This window comes from Saccopteryx leptura, chromosome 2, assembly GCF_036850995.1.
Source record: "Saccopteryx leptura isolate mSacLep1 chromosome 2, mSacLep1_pri_phased_curated, whole genome shotgun sequence".
Classification (NCBI taxonomy): Eukaryota; Metazoa; Chordata; class Mammalia; order Chiroptera; family Emballonuridae; genus Saccopteryx; species Saccopteryx leptura.
The window spans coordinates 4,812,594-4,829,345 of NC_089504.1; the positions used below are offsets into that span (position 1 = coordinate 4,812,594).

The 16,752-nt window shown below is 50.0% G+C and overlaps 1 protein-coding gene across 1 annotated transcript in view; it reads right to left on the bottom strand.

Annotated features, from left to right (window-relative positions):
- The window catches only part of PRRT1B (proline rich transmembrane protein 1B), a 596,855-nt gene that overhangs the window by 402,139 nt on the left and 177,964 nt on the right, over window positions 1-16,752 (bottom strand). The window lies entirely within an intron of this gene.

Below are 16,752 nucleotides of genomic sequence, written 5' to 3' on the forward strand. Positions count from 1 at the left end.
CGGATTCATACAATATATAACTTCGGGGGATTGGCTGTTTTATTGAAAATGATCCTCTGCAGATTCATTCAGGTCGTTGAGAACATCAATAGTTCACTCCTTTTTATCGCGAGCAGTATTCCCTGGTCGGCATGTACCACGGTCTGTTTAACCGCTCACCTGGTGCAGGACGCCTGGGCACTTCCAGTTTGGGGCTGTTATGAATCAAGTTGCCATCAACATTGCTGTTCAGGTTTTGTGAGTGTAAACACACATTTTTATTATTCTGGGATATAAGCCCAGGGCACAACTGCTGGATGGTATGATAGTTGCATGTTTCGTTTTCTAAGAAACTGCCACCTGACCTGTGGCGGCGCAGTGGATGGAGCATCGACCTGGAATGCTGAGGTCGCTGGTTCGAAGCCCTGGGCTTGCTCGGCCAAGGTACATGCTGGACGCAGCTATGAGTTGATGCTTCCTGCTCCTTTCTCATGCACCTCTCTCTCTCAAAAAAATAAATAAATAAAATCTTAAAACAATAAAAACTAAAAAAAAAAGAAAAGAAAAGAAATCGCCAACCAAACTTTTCCAGGGGCCCGTGCCATGTCACAACCCCACCAGCACGCACGCGAGTGAGCCGGCTCTCCACGCTGGACAGAATCTGGTGTTCTCACGGTTTTCTAAACTGTAGCTGTTCCGATGGGTTTACCCCTTTGCGGTTCTGATTTGCAGTTCCCTGGTGGGGAATGTCGGTGAGCATCTTTTCATGGGCTTACTTGCCACCCCTATGCCCTCTGTGGAGAGGAGTGCCTGCCTGTCTTTTGTCCGTTTTCTAATTAGACCGTTTGCTCTTTTTCCTGCTGTTGGTGCTGCGTGTGGCGAGTTCGTGGTCCCCAGATGCCGGTGCTGTGTCGGGTGTGCGGCTTGCCGCTATCTCCTCTCGATCCGTCGCCTGTCCTCCCAGTTTCTTAAAAGAGCCTCTAGGTTCAAATGTTTTTCTCTTTTATTTCCCCTGAAAGTGCAGTTATATGCTTTACGTTTAAGACTGATTCGTGTCAAACTAACGTTGGTATCGCATGTGAACGTAAGCGGGTGTTCGTGTCCAGAGCCATTTGTTTGAAAGGCTCTCTTTCCCCTGCAGAGTTCTTTCCGCCCCTTTGTCAGAAACCGGCCCGGCTTGCTTGCGGGGACCTGTTTCCGGGCTCTGTTCCTGCGCATCTACCAGCCAACAAAAACTAACGTGAAAGCTGCATTGAGGATATAGAGCTCTGCTTATTAATGTGGGGAAATGTCTATAACCTGTGTATTTAAAAAATCTTACAAGGCCCTGGCTGGTTGGCTCAGCGGTAGAGCGTCGGCCTGGCGTGCGGGGGACCCGGGTTCGATTCCCGGCCAGGGCACATAAGAGAAGCACCCATTTGCTTCTCCATCCCCCCTCCTTCCTCTCTGTCTCTCTCTTCCCCTCCCGCAGCCAAGGCTCCATTGGAGCAAAGACGACCCGGGCGCTGGGGATGGCTCCTTGGCCTCTGCCCCAGGCAGCTAGAGTGGCTCTGGTCGCGGCAGAGCGACGCCCCAGAGGGGCAAAGCATCGCCCCCTGGTGGGCGTGCCGGGTGGATCCTGGTCGGGCGCATGCGGGAGTCTGTCTGACTGTCTCTCCCTGTTTCCAGCTTCAGAAAAATACAAAAAAAAAAAAAAAAAAAGGCCCTGGCCGGTTGGCTCAGCGGTAGAGCGTCGGCCTAGCGTGCGGAGGACCCTGTTTTGATTCCCGGCCAGGGCACATAGGAGAAGCACCCATTTGCTTCTCCACCCCTCCGCCGCGCTTTCCTCTCTGTCTCTCTCTTCCCCTCCCGCAGCCAAGGCTCCATTGGAGCAAAGATGGCCCGGGCACTGGGGATGGCTCCTTGGCCTCTGCCTCAGGCGCTAGAGTGGCTCTGGTCGCAACATGGCGACGCCCCGGAGGGGCAGAGCGTCGCCCCCTGGTGGGCAGAGCATCGCCCCTGGTGGGCATGCCGGGTGGATCCCGGTCAGGTGCACCCCGGTCAGGTGCACGCGGGAGTCTGTCTGACTGTATCTCCCTGTTTACAGCTTCAGAAAAATGAAAAAAAAAAAAAATCTTACAAAAGGGCTATTTCATCTAATCTGATTTTTGTAAAACTTTTTTTTTTTAAAGAGTATGCTTTTGCATGTGTGCCTAGGGTCAACTCAGAGAAGAGACCCCGATAGTGTGTGTCAGAGCGAGATTCTGGGGGACTCCTAGGGGGCTTGCGGGGGAGACCAAGTCAGACCACGCTGAGCCCGATCCTGTTCCCTGGCTGATGGCCATTATCTCTGGTGAAGGCGGGCAGTGGTTCCCGGGGACTTCTGGCCGTGGAATCCCCCTTCTTCCCTGGGAGAGTTCCCCTGGGCCGGTGTTCAAAGCACTTTCCTTCGGGAGACTGGTCTGAAAGGCTTTCTGCCAAGATATGAACAGTGGTTATCACAGAAATGTGGGATTTAGGGGGGTTTACTTTTTCCTTTCTCCTTTTTAATTTCTGTCAGCTAAAAAAAATTATTACACCTGACCAGGCAGTGGCACAGTGGATAGAGCGTCGGACTGGAACTCAGAGGACCCAGGTTCAAAACCCTGAGGTCACCAGCTTAAGTGCAGGCTCATCTGGTTTGAGCAAGGCTCACCAGCTTGAGCCCAAGGTCGCTGGCTTGAGCAAGGGGTCACTCGGTCTATTGTAGCCCCCCGGTCCAGGCACATATGAGAAAGCAATCAATGAACAACTAAGGTGCCACAATAAAGAATTGATGCTTCTCATCTCTCTCCCTTCTTGTCTGTCTGTCTCTATCTGTCCCTGTCTCTGTCTCTCTCTGTATCTGTCACAAATAATAATAATAATAATAATAATTACAACAGATGTCCATTTGACAAAGAAAAGAAATAATATAGATGTGTGGGGCAGGGACAGCCAGGTATCAGAGGGCTAGTCTGAGCAGGCAGGTAGGGGCTGGATCACAGGAGCAGGAAAGAAAGCCCAGCGGGCCGGCCCCTGGGAGGGTGTGAGGAGCAGAGGACACACAGCACTGCCAGTTGGCTGACAGGAGGGACAGGGAGGGGGACCGGGGCCAGAGTCCACACCGATCTCAGCAGTGCTGCATGGAGATGGCGGCGTTGTCACGCGCTCACTCCAGCAGGTCCTTGGGAAGACCTTGCTGCGTGCACAAGGGAGGCCTGAGGGGAGAGGCTGGGGGGGAGCTGGTTCTGATGCCGCCCGCCAGGGCAGGGGCACAGGGGACATGATGAAGGCTCGTAGGAGGCTGGTGGCTGTGGCCTCCCAGAGACTGCATAGAATAGTATTTTGATTAAGTCAGCTTGAGAAGAGACTCTTGTTCATTATACTTACAGACCACACTCTTTTCAGTTTCTCATTTATTTATACTCTGCTTTGTTCTGGGGAGAAAAAACCTAATTAAGAATTAGGCTCACAAAGCTTCATAAAATAAGACAAAATAGCACAAAAATAAAAAGCAGATGAAAGAACAGAGGAAGAAAAGGATGGGGTGACAGGCCCACTCCTGGTCCACCCTCATTGTCCAGGTCAACAAGACGACATCATGTAGTTCCTCGCAGTGTGGACAGGGACAGGACCAAGCGTGACCGGGGCAGCCAGGTACCCCGCGGGCCCAGCCCAGCCCTATCCAGGATAAGTCTCAATACATAGCTATTGCAGGAACACACGTAACATCAAAAAGTCAACAGTGCCCTGGGTTTCCATTGGTGACGCTCAGGTTGCGGAATTACTGTGGGGACGTAGCTGGGATTTCCAAGGATTGAGCTCTGAGTGGCCAGGAGACCGGGTCTACTTGGGAGAGGACTTTGGTTTTTTGGGGTTGTTTTTTTTATTGTTTTGTGGCAGAGACAGAGAGAGTCAGAGAGAGGGTCAGATAGGGACAGACAGACAGGAAGGGAGAGAGATGAGAAACATCAATTCTTTGTTGCAGCTCTTAGTTCATTGATTGATTGATTTCTCATATGTGCCTTGACCAGGGGTTATAACAAACCGAGTGACCACAAACCAAGTGACCCCTTGCTCGAGCCAGCGACCTTGGGCTCAAGCTGGTGAGCTTTGCTCAAACCAGATGAGCCTGTATTCAAGCTGGTGACCTCGGGGTCTCGAACCTGGGTCCTCTGCATCTTAGTCCGATGCTCTATCCACTGTTGCCACTACCTGGTCAGGCTTGGGAGAAGACTTTGAAGAGAGAAACATCCAAACCTCCGAAGTTGACTTTCCCCCACACCCGTGAAGAGGGCTGTTATCAAAATAACAGGTGTTGCTGAGGGTGTAGAGAAACTGGAACCAACCCCTGCGCACTGTTGATAGGACTGTAGAATGGTTCACCGACTATGAAAAACAGTGTGGCGTTTCCTCAAAAAAAAACACAACAGAAATAAAGTGACCATCGGACCCAGCAGTCCTGCCTCTACGATGTACCCAACAGAAGTGAAGGCAGGGTCTCGAAGCGCTGTTTGCCCACGCATGTTCACAGCAGCACCGTTCACAAGAGCCGAAAGGTGGACACAACCTGCGTGCACCAGCTGACGATGGGTGAACAAAAGGTGGCCTACCCATCCACACCGCGGAGTCCATCCCCCTGACTCAGCCTCGGTCGGAAGGAAGGCCTGACGCCTGCTACCGCACGGAGGAACGGCAGGCCCTTACGCTGTGCGGTGAGCCGGTCACAGAAGGACAAATACAGTGCGGTTGCACCCAGATGAGGTCCCTCGTGTAGAGGGACCTGTAGGGTGGTCAAACTCATAGACACAAGTAGAATGACAGGTGCCAGGCGCAGAGGGAAGGGGGGTGGGAGCCAGTGTGTCGTCGTGGGGACTGTGTTTCAGTTTTGCAAGATGAAAGAGTTCTGTGGATAGACAGCTCCATGCTAGCGAGACCCTGCCCTCTGGGCTGGCTGGAGACACTCAGGACTTCCCTCATGCAAATGGCTCTGGCCCAGAGAAACCACCCAAGGTCGTCGTGTTTACTGATTTATGCAACAAGAACGCGTGGAGCGCCGCTACATGGCACTTGCGCGCTGACGTACCCAAGACACTCCCCTCGGGTGTCTTCTTACCTTCTTTTAGGGGGAGATGCCCCAAAAGCAAACAAGAAATTAAAAATTAAGATATGAATGAGCCTGACCAGGCGGTGACGCAGTGGATAGAGCGTTGGACTGGGATGCAGAGGACCCAGGTTTGAGACTCCGAGGTCACCAACTTGAGCGCGGGCTCATCTGGCTTGAGCAAAAGCTCACCAGGTTGGACCCAAGGTCGCTGGCTTGAGCTAGGGGTTACTCAGTCTGCTGAAGGCCCATGGTCAAGGCACATATGAGAGAGCAATCAGTGAACAACTAAGGTGTCGCAACGAAAAACTGATGATTTGATGCTTCTCATCTGCAAAGCCAGTAGCCACGGCCACCATCACAGCCGCCTGGCACATGTAGGTTCGCACTGGATTCGGACAGATGGTAATGAAACAACGGAGCCACAAACTGGTGGGCCATTACCTTTTAATCCTAGCTTGCACCTGGTGGGCAAGTAAAAATACACACTGGGCTCCAAAACCCACTCATTCAGCGCTCAGAAAGCTACTGACTTATCCAAGTTTTCTAGAATCAAAGGTTTCTAGCTCACCAGCCTTATTCACCTCTGTTCCCCATCTCCTTCTCTCTGCACAAACTGGCTTCTCTTTCAGCACCCCACCATCTTGGCTGCTTGTCTTCTCCTCCACATGGCCTTTTTCTACTCTCTTCTCTAATGCTAATCTCAGGAACTGAGAGAGAGCAAGCTCCTGGTCTGCCCCACTTTATAGTGCAGAAATCAAAACCTTTAGTCCAATATACAAACAAGGAAGTCTCTGATACAAAGTCACTTATCTGAGGCATAATGGGATTCCTCATGAGAGTGTACCATCCCACATCAAAAAGGATGGGAAAGGCTTAGTCCTAAAATCAAGCCCCCGGCTACAAGGATCTTGCCTGCCCACAGCCCGCCCCCAACACACATTAATATAATCATGCCCATCCCAAGAAGAGCAATTAATATCACCTGGGCAATGGGCTTCCATGTGGGCAGTGCCATCTTTAACAAAGTAAGCATAAAATATTTTATCTGCCCAACATCATCTCTCTCCGTTCCTGTCTGTTTATCCCTATCTATCTCTCTCTCTGACTCTCTCTCTGTCTCTGTAAAAAAAAAAAAAAAAAAATTGAAATATGACCCAAAAGTACACATTGTTATGATTTCACTCTATAGCATTTTAGAAAATTCGAACTCATCTAGAGGGAAAGGAAGCAAAGGAAGCAGATCGGGGGTGCCTGGGTCTGCCGGTGGATGAACAGGCGGACGGCCACGGGCCCCAGCAAACCTCTGGGAGTGAGGGAAGCGTTTGGTACCTTGACTGTTGAGGTGTGTGCATCGGTCAAAACTCACCACATTGTACAACTTAAAGGCATGCCGCTGACTGTGCATGGATTCCACTTCGCTCGATAAAAATATTGTTTCAGTTGATAAGCTGCAAAATGGTAGGTTTCTCAAAGGCTGCCTTTCATGGGAGACCTGAAGGAAAAGCAGGGGTCACCTTGACAAGGGTGGGGGCAGGCCAGGAGGGGGGAGGTGTGTCCCAGACAAAGGGCGCAGAGTTTTCAAAGGTCCAGAGATAGCAAGAGAGCCCAGCGCTCCGGAAGAGCCCAGGCACCCAAGGTGAGCAGAGGACCCCGTGTGTGCGTGCCTGCTGGGCGTGGTGCAGGAGACCGGAGAGAGCACGTGGCTGTACTTTGTGCCGAGGGTGCTGGGGAGCGGCTGGAGACCTTTGCATCTGGACATTGATGACATCGGTCAGCACGGAGAAGTCTCTCTGGCCCCCAGGTGGAGAACACACTGTGAGAAGGGCAGGAGTGAGGCTGGGGGGGGAAGATAGGGTGCTGCTGGAGTATCCAGGCCCAGCGGGAGGCGATGGAGCCCAGAAGAGGAGTGTGGAGAGTGGCTGTGGGGTGGGAGGGGAGAGAAGGGCCCGAGACATTCATCCTTGGGTGAGTGCAGGATGGGCGCTCAGGTTTCTGAACTGGGCAACCCGTGGAAGGAGATGACGTTTCCTGAGTGGGAAACCCTGGAGGAGAAGCAAGTTTAGGGTCTAAAATGCTGAGCTTAGGTTTGGGCATTTTGAGTCTGAGCTGCCTGCCGACAAGACAGCTGAGGGGAGGTGTCGAGCAGGCGTGGGGTATGGAGCTCAGGAGAAGACTCGAGAAGACATACAGATGGGGTTGGAGCCATGGCGGCCAAGGCAGGTCAGTCTTCCAGACGGACTCACAACACCGTCCTCTCTCCCACGTGGTCCCTTGAGTGAACTTGCCACACTCCCATCCACAGGTGCAGTCCTTGGCTCCACCATCTTTAGTCTGGATGGGTTCCAAGACTGCTTTGACCAACAGGACATAAGGATGGAAGGTTTGACCAGTAGCAGAGATGGAAGGGATGCTCGGCTATTTCCAGGAGTGGCCCGGACTGTCCTGGTGGCTCTGACCTAGGAACTCTGGCTCCTTGGTCTCCCCGGGCTCTCAACCCCGTCTCCTCTGCCTGGGTGACCCTCCCTGCACTGCAGCCTGGACACTCTGGGCACTAAACTGGGGCAGTTCGTAAGGTTCACCTCATTTGTATCCATCAGGGAGGGATCACCGCCATTCGTTCATTCATTCATATTTAACCTTGCTCACCTAGGAGCTAGGTATTCGTACCCCCAATTTATTAACCCATTGTTTACAGATGAAACACCAGCATGAGGCAGGCATTACCCCCATGAAATGAGTAAACTGAGGCTGAGAGAGGTTAAGCGACTTGTACAAGATTGCTTAGCAAATAGCAGGACCAGAACTTGGACCTGACTCTTTCTTTGTTCAAGTGTAGCAGGAATCGAGGGGGACAAAGTCACCCAGACAACTTGATGAAGGAAATAGGATTTATTAGCCGGCAGAGCAGCGTGACCCCAAAAGAGGCAACAGATCACGATCTCTCAGAAGTTAGATCTTTTACATCTTATATACCTTTTACAGAATACATGTGTCCATGCAGGGGGCCTGTGATTCCTTTGTCTAGAGGGAGGGGAGGGTGAGTTTCAGTGGGGCAAGCAAGGGGGAAGGCGTTTCTGGACCACTGGTCTCAGCTATTTACAAGTCCTGTCTTTCTTGCTTTGTTTTGCAACTAGCTGTAGGCAACCTTTCAGAGAACTGTAGGAAGTAGTTCGTCTATAATTGGATGACTCAGTTGCCCCTGCAGGCTCCTTTCCTTTGCATTCATTTAGTTTCTTTCTTCTAAGCCGAGAGGGGGGTCTGCCCCTCTTTCCTCACAAGAACCTTAAGCACTGTACTTACTCTGTGACCTCTGCAAATGCATGCCATAACCAAATATAATTCTTTCAGATCATTCTCCACTGTCGAGGTTGTTATATTTCTGGGTCCTTATCTAAAATGATAGGGAATAAGAAACACTAACATAAATGCACATGACATACCAACCTTGCAATTTTGTTTATAATATTAAAAATGAGAAACAATGTAAGTGCTCGATCAAGAAGGGAATGATTAAATACATTTTGATACAGCTATACAATGGAATACTACTCAACTGTTACAAAGTATCAGATAGATTTGTGTGTGAAAGATGTTCTATCTTTCATGAAAGATGGTCTATCTATCTATCTATCTATCTATCCATAATGAAAAAATAGACATTTAGTGGAAAATGGGAGCTAGAGACCACATGGCCAGGGCAGGCTGACTGCCATAGCAGAGCACAGCCACATTTCGGGCTCGGTCCCAGCACAGTGGCAGGCCTGAGGGAAGGGTGGGGCTCTGCTCCAGGCAGCCATTCAGGGACTCAGCCCCCTTCTGTCTTCCACACATCCTCACGGCAAAAACAGGAGAGAAACAGGAGAGCGAGTAGAGCAGCAGGTGCAGGAGCTTTTTATGGGCTGAGCAGGGAAGTGGCAGTCCTTATTTCAACCATATTCCACATCCAACGATCTGGTCGAGGGAAGGCGGGGTGATGTCATCTAGCTGAGCCCAGCAGAAGGGCTGGGCGAGCACTTAGCTTCTGTCATGCAAATTGACATGTGGCATTTAAACCCCCTCATATTAAGAAACAAACAAACAGTAATGTGTGCATGGATGGATGTATTTTAACAGGAAAAAGTCTGGAAGGCTATGCATTTAAAGGTTCTCTCTAGGAATAAAAAGGAGACTTTCACCTTTGTTTTATATCTCTCTGTCATTATTTTAACCATGGCACATACTTTCTGTGATTAACACTTAAAGAGTTGTACAATGATAGTATGTTGCCTTTTTAAAAAAATGACTTGAAGCAAATGGAGTTTTTAGAATGTGTTCACTAGGGGGCAGAGGAGGTGTGCGCACGCGCGTGCTGTTGGCCCATCACCATTTCCGTTCCTTGCACAATTTCCTCATTTGACGGGCCACCTGTTACGTTGACCAAATCGTCTGAGGAAATGACAGCACCCAGGTGTCCCAGTAGAGCCTGAGCTCTACGTCCATCAGGCGTCCCCGATTCGACTTCCCCGTGCAGTGGGACACTCCTGCTTGTCAGCAGGGCTGGCAGCCTCTTCGAGACCACTCTTGAGGCGGCTGTGAGGATGCTACTTATCAGTGCCGACACTAACTGCCACTGGAAGAAAGACAGGACCACACACAAGTTAGTTGCAAGAACCACACAGGCAGTTTATTACTCACAGATCCTTTTGGCGTGCCTGGGTGCAGCTTCAGGGGGCCCCGTGGGCGTGCCCCTCTCAGCTGTCCTTGGTCAGAGTGTTGTAAGGTACCAAAGGCTACAGAATTAATATTAATATTTTAGGAAGCTTAAAGAACATTTTATTAATTTGGGCCAGGAGTACAGAGAGATTTTGTAAATAATCTCTGTACTTGTATGATTAGCATAAAACCAAGATGGCCGATGCCATTGTGTTGTAAATGCAGAAAGAAAAAGGACACTTGGATTCTCTGACCTTCCCCCATACCTATGGGGAAATGGGTGAATAGCTAGCCAGGTGTAGGGAGAGAAAAGATTAAATTAAACCTTTTTTATACTAATGGACCATTTACAGGCATTTGTCCCCATGGAAACTACCTCTCCCCTCCTGAAAGCATGTAGCTAATGTATATATCTCTAGACAAAGGAATAGAAAATGAACACTAGAAAATTATAGGAATGTCTTTTAGTATGTAGAGTGCCATTTTTGCCATTATGTTGCCTTGTAAGTTTTAATGTAGAGGCATTTTTTATGAATCCTATAGACAGATGCTACAAACTTGCTAATGAATTGTGTCCCATCCCCCTCCCTTCATCCTTTCCCCAAGCCTGTATAGGAGAAAACAAAAGGTATAGGCTTATACCATGATGTCAGGTTATTTCCCCGCCCATGTATAAGTGATGGTATATAACCAACCCCTAGAATATTAATAAGACACACGATTTGGGACTGACCCTGTGTAAGCTATATGCGGCCGGCATATTTAATAAAATTCCTTCTTTAATAAAACTTTTCAAAAACTTATTTGGACTATGTGCCTCTACGAAAACCCGCAGAATTGTGGATTGGGGACTTTACAATAAGAGCGGCGTGGAGACAGTCCACGTTCACGTTGGAGTCAGGGTGATTACTGCAGCAGGGGGGCCCTTTGCTTTAGTACCTTTTCTGACCAACGCCTTCTAACAGGTGTCAATCTACAGGATTATCACCTCAAACCACCTTCTTGGATTTTCCTCGAAGGGAACCCTTTTTATGTTACTTTACTGAAATGTTACATTAAGCCACTTTAAAAATGTTCCTAGGGAAGCCTCCTGTCTACGTCAACTCACAGAATTATGACATCAAGCCACTTCTTATTGTATGGAACTTCACACACACACACTGAGCCCTGTGTGAAAGGCAGGGTCTATTTATCATATCTGTACACATTATATTAATTCCTATCCAGACAGCGTAACTTTATTTAATTTCCTTAATTGCTTTTAATATTATATCTTACTTACTCATATATTTTTCATATTTTTCTATATTTCTATATATTTAATTACTATAACCTTATATTACTGCAACACCAGGCTTCTCAAACTGGCAGGCTTTGGGGGTGGGCTCAACCCTCCCCCTATAACCAGGTTCTCAAGGCTGTGGTCACTTTATGGGTTGAGTACTCAGGGCCAGAAGCCTGTTAGATGCCCCGAATCCCCGCTGGTGAGAGAAAGGCCGAGGGTCCCAGAAGCCCATCAGCTGCCCGCTCTGCCGGGGTCGGTCCCAGAGATGCCACGTTTCCATCGCAGAGAGATGACCCAGACATCTATCCCCACCCTTTTGAGGATGTCTGTGGATGCTTCCCCAGTTTTCTGAGCCACTGACACCAGGTCAGGAGGAGGCCATCCTGGGGGGGCCTGGGGTGTGGGGGGGGCATGCAGGACCCTTGTGCTCACAAGAAGGAGTAATAAGCAGAATCTCAACAAAAACAAGATCACCAGTGCACTCAGAGTCACTCAAACATGTGTCTTCTCTCTCTGGGTCTTCCTGGTGCTCCAAGTAGAAACGAATGCCCACACACTCAGACAGCACGCCGGGCACCCCTGCGGGAACGTTCAGCGTGGCCGGCTTCGTGGAAGAATTGCCTGGGACCCGGGAGCTGCACCCCCAAGTCCCTCCGAGCTCCTGGAGACCAGGACCCAGGTCTCGTCCATCTCTGTTCTTCTCATGAGGCCCAGGACACTGAGGATGTACAATTTCTGGAAATGGAAGATAGTTGAATGAATTGAATTGAATTGACTTGAAGAGTTAAAGGAAAGTTGAGCATCATGTAAACTACCGTAGGGTATGTAAAGATAAGTTTGGGTTAGGGAAGTTGTAGCACGGTGACTCAAATATTAGCCCAACTGAACCCGGGCTAGATCTGGGCCAATCAGCTCACCTCTCCTGGCGGTGAGGTTTGGGAGTGAGCCTCTTCCTCCCTGGGCCTGGTCTCCTGGCTGAGGTGGGACAAGAAGGGACGTGAGTGGGGAGGTGGACAGGTGACTGTGGGAGCAGTTCAGACGCTGGGGAGATACTGTGCCTCTTGCCTTTCGGTTTTACCATGAGACATCATGCTTTGCAATACATTCTCCTGTTTGCTGAGCCGTTGTGAAACTGGTAGCTGTAACACGTGACCAAGCAAGCACTCCCTGACCTAGACCCTGACCCCCCAGGACTCCTGTGCGGTCAGGGCAGTGACTGAGCAAGCACCAGTCACAGGAAGCCCTCAGGATGACCACTGCTCCCGCTAATGGACCCCACCTCCCTTTCTGATCTACGATGGAGATCTCCTTGTCCTCAGGGAACCATGGGCCAAGTGCAGGCAGGTTCCTGTGCTCTGAGTGCCTACAGTCCAAGCCGGGTGGAGCTCTGTCTGGGGCCACCAATCACGCCTCGCTATCTCTACTCTCGTCCCCCGGAACTCTTGTCCTCACAGGTGCTGAAGTTGTCTGCGAATGCCAACAAGAGGGCGTGGCCTTCTGGAAAGAGCCCATCTCACATCGGCTCCTGGCCACCCAGCTGTCTCTTGCACAGTCTGGACAGCTGTGTGACGGTCATCTGGTTTGTCCGTCCCTGGCACAGAGGGGAAGCCAGCAGCACTCAGGCAAGTATGGACTGAAACCCCCTCCCTCAAGTGCTGTGTCCCGCACGACGAATCTATTCCAGGGTCTCGAGCAGGAAATGGCACGAAATTGAGTGAAAAATAGACAGAGACTTAAAGATATATACAGGATGGGTTCGGGAGGACGCCACAGCTCCTTGCCAACAGTCAGTACTGCTCCAGCCGCAAAAACATGGCCGTCCCCAGAAAACATCCGTCTTTATTTTCTGGGTAATGTGGGCCATTAGCAATTCAATTAAGTTTCCAAGACAACTCAAAGATAACCCCCACCATATTAGTCAAACTATTTAAATTTACACCAAGAGGAAAATAGCTTCCAGTCTCTTCCCAGGAACAAGGGCGGGCAGGTCGAGCACTGAAGCACAGCCCTTTGTTAACTCAATCAGGCAGGTGAGGTGGGGGCTTGGCCTCACCACTCTGTCCCCAAAATCTAGACTGCAAAATACCCAGTTTATTTTTTTATTTTATTTTTTTTTGTATTTTTCTGAAGCTGGAAACGGGGAGAGACAGTCAGACAGACTCCCGCATGCGCCCGACCGGGATCTACCCAGCACGCCCACCAGGGGCGATGCTCTGCCCCTCTGGGGGGTCGCTCTGCTGTGAGGAGAGCCACTCTAGCGCCTGGGGCAGAGGCCAAGGAGCCATCCCCAGCGCCCGGGCCATCTTTGCTCCAATAGAGCCTTGGCTGCGGGAGGGGAAGAGAGAGACAGAGAGGAAGGAGGGGGTGGGGGTGGAGAAGCAAATGGGCGCTTCTCCTATGTGCCCTGGCCGGGAATCAAACCCGGGTCCCCCACACACCAGGCCGACGCTCTACCGCTGAGCCAACCGGCCAGGGCCCCAGTTTATTTTTTGATCCCCAACATTCAAGGTGTTGGAGTTGTTGGCACAGTGCTGGAGCCAGACGTGGCCCCTGGGCTAATGATGCTTCTCATTTTCTGTCTTGTGATCTGAACTGGGAGTGGCTAGCCCACTCATCGAGATGGGAAAGGGACTCAGCCAACCCTGAGTTGATAGCCCCAGCCACCATTGCCCTGCCACCCAGGGCCAGGCGACGAGCGACCACCCCTCTCGCCCAGAGCCTGCTGGGAACCAGCCCACTGGCCAGTCCCACATTGTTCACTCCGCCCCCCCCCCCCTTGCCTTTCCTGAAGAAACCACAACAGAGGCTCTGGCCTAAGCTCTCCCCTTGCGCACGTCTTCTGCCCCCGGACTACCGGAGTGTGCCCCATGTGACCCTGCCGGGCAGGGTGTGCCCCATCCACTTGGGAAAAGTGAGTATTGGGTGCTTCCAATGGCACTGGGCTCTCCTTGTTGTCACTCGGTTGCCTCCACAAATCAAAATCTCATGGGTACAAATGACACAGTCCCCGCCTGCATGGAGCTCAGAGGAGACAGATATTAAACACGACCTGGAATTTAAGAACTACTCAGAGGTGTATGCCGCGGAGGAGCATTGTAGGATATAATTATGACTGCACAGGACGCTGCGAAGCTCTGAACTGGCGGCGATGCCCACGTGGACATCCTTGGATCTTGCTTCGTCCCCACCCCCACCCCCAGCTGCTGGTTCTAAGGCGTCCACACCCCAGCTTTCCTTCACTGGATGCAATTCCCAGGCCCTTGCCCGCAGTCATTGGCTCGGGGACAGGCATGGGACTCAAACCAAGCTAACGAGAGTCGCCTGTCCCAACTCTGCCACCGTGTGGAGCGAGTCCTCCAGAGAATAGAGCACTGTGGTTGATTCCAGGCCTCAAGGTAGTAGCTGCGGTGGTCCTGGCCGTGTCCCTAGTAGCTGCGGTGGTCCTGGCCGTGTCCCTGGTTTGCTAGTTGGGATGGTCAACAGATTTCCTTTCAGCCCTAGCCAAGCCGAGCTGGGCTTCTGAGAGTGAAATCAAGCATTCTGACCAGTGCAGGGGGCTGGTCCCACTGGGGAAAGACTCTTTGTAGATGTGACACTTAAATCGAGGAACTAGAGATGACGAGGAAGCAGCCAGGTGGAGGGCAGAGGGGAGGATATTCAAGACAGACGAGCAGCATGGGAGAGAGCCCCAGAGTGGGAAGAACAGATGGTGTGGTAATATAATGTTATAGTAATGAAATATATAGAAATATAAAAAACAAAAATATGGAAGATATATAAAACTAATTAAGATATAATATTAAAAATGATTAAGGAAATTAAATAAAGTTATGACGTCTGGATAGGAATTAATATAGTGGGTACAGATGTGATAGACAGACTCTGACTTTCAAGCAGGGCCCAGTTAGCATGTGTGTGAATTTTATACATAGATAAGAAGTGGCTTGGTGTCGTCACTTTGTAAATTAACTTAAATAAGAACATCTTGAAAAGTGGTTTGATGTAACATTTCAGTAGATTAACATAAAAGGGGTTCCCTGCAAGGAACTCCCAAAAAAGGTGTTTTGAGGTGATAATCCTGTAGATTGACACCTGTTAGAAGGCGTTGACCAGAAAAGGTACTAAAGCTGAGGGGCCCCCTGCTGCAGTAGTCGCCCAGACTCCAACGTAAACATGAGCTGTCTCCACGCTGCTCTGAGCTCTGACCAAAGACAGCCAAGAGGAGAATGTGATGGGCCCCCCCTTAAGCTGTATCCAGGCACGCCAAAAGGATTTGTGAGTAATAAATTGCCTGTGTGATTCTTGCAACTAACTTATGTGTTGGTTGTGTCTTTCCTTCAGTGGCAGTTAGTGTTAGCACTGATTTGTAGCATCCTCATAGCCGCCTCAAGAGTAGTCTCGAAGAAGCTGCCAGCCCTGCTGACAAGCAGGAGTGTCCCACTGCTTGGGGAAGTCAAATCAGGGACGCCTGGTCGACATAGAGCTTGGGTTCTACTGGGACAACAGAGCGTTAGGATTTTCTTTGCCTCTCTACCTTGTGTGTGTTCCATTGCAGCTAGACGCACGGTTGATGAATAAGCTTTATTAAATAAGGGTCATGTCCAGTAGTAAAGTACTTAATTGTTTGAAAATCCTTGGTCATTTTATATATCATGATTTATTAAATATAGCTGGTTGTATTCTTACAAACCCCTGGCTGGGCCTACTATGCAGTTTAATTTTCTGCTTTATACTGAGAAGTTTGGATCTAACACTCTGGCCCTTCTTAGCTCAGAAGCTGGAAGAATTGGGGGCAGCTTTGGGAGCGTTGGGGAGGTGGGTCTGGGGCCAAGGGCCAGTTTTGCCTGGTGATAAAGCTGCCAAGAAAGTTGGGCAGTGCCATCCTGGCTCAGAGCCACCATTCATCAGATCGAAAAGAGAAACAGATTTGTTTGTCTTTGACTTTGCCTTTGACCCCGCGAGGGCCAGAACTGACTGATGGCTGGGAGTCTGGCTGCTATCTCCAGCCAGCCAGTGACAGAATCAGTGCGCCCACTGGAATGTTTGGGAGATGCAACATCAACCCCCTGCCCCTCTCCCTGCAGCTCCCCCAGGTCCTGTCCCCCCACCAGGTCGTTTCATTTACACATTTTGAGGGAAGCAGGAGGGAAAACTAGCTGAGTTGGGATTTAAATTTTTTTTTAATTTTTGATTGATTTGAGAGAGAGAAAGAGAGAGAGAGAGAGAGAGAGAGAGAGAGAAAGAGAAGCATTCATTTTGTTGTTCCACTTAGTTGTGCATTCATTGGTCACTTCATGTGTGTGCCCTGACCGGGGACCAAACCTGCAACCTTGGGGGTTTGGGACGATGTTCTAAGTGACTGAGCTAACTGGCCAGGGTTCTGAGTTGGTTTTGTGTTACTTCTTTGTATTCTGTCTTGAGTCAAGAACAGTGAGTGGGGGGTCAGGAGTAACACCCCTTACGTTATTAAAATTTGTTGTTGTTTATACTTGTCTTATATGACTAATTTGATTCTTTTTCTTTTTTTTTTTTTGACAGAGACAGAGAGAGGGACAGGTAGACAGGAAGGGATAGAGATGAGAAGCATCAATTATTCACTGCAGCACCTTAGTTGTTCATTGATTGCTTTCTCATATGTGCCTTGACCAGGGGGCTACAGCAGAGCAAGTGACCCCTTGCTCAAGCCAGC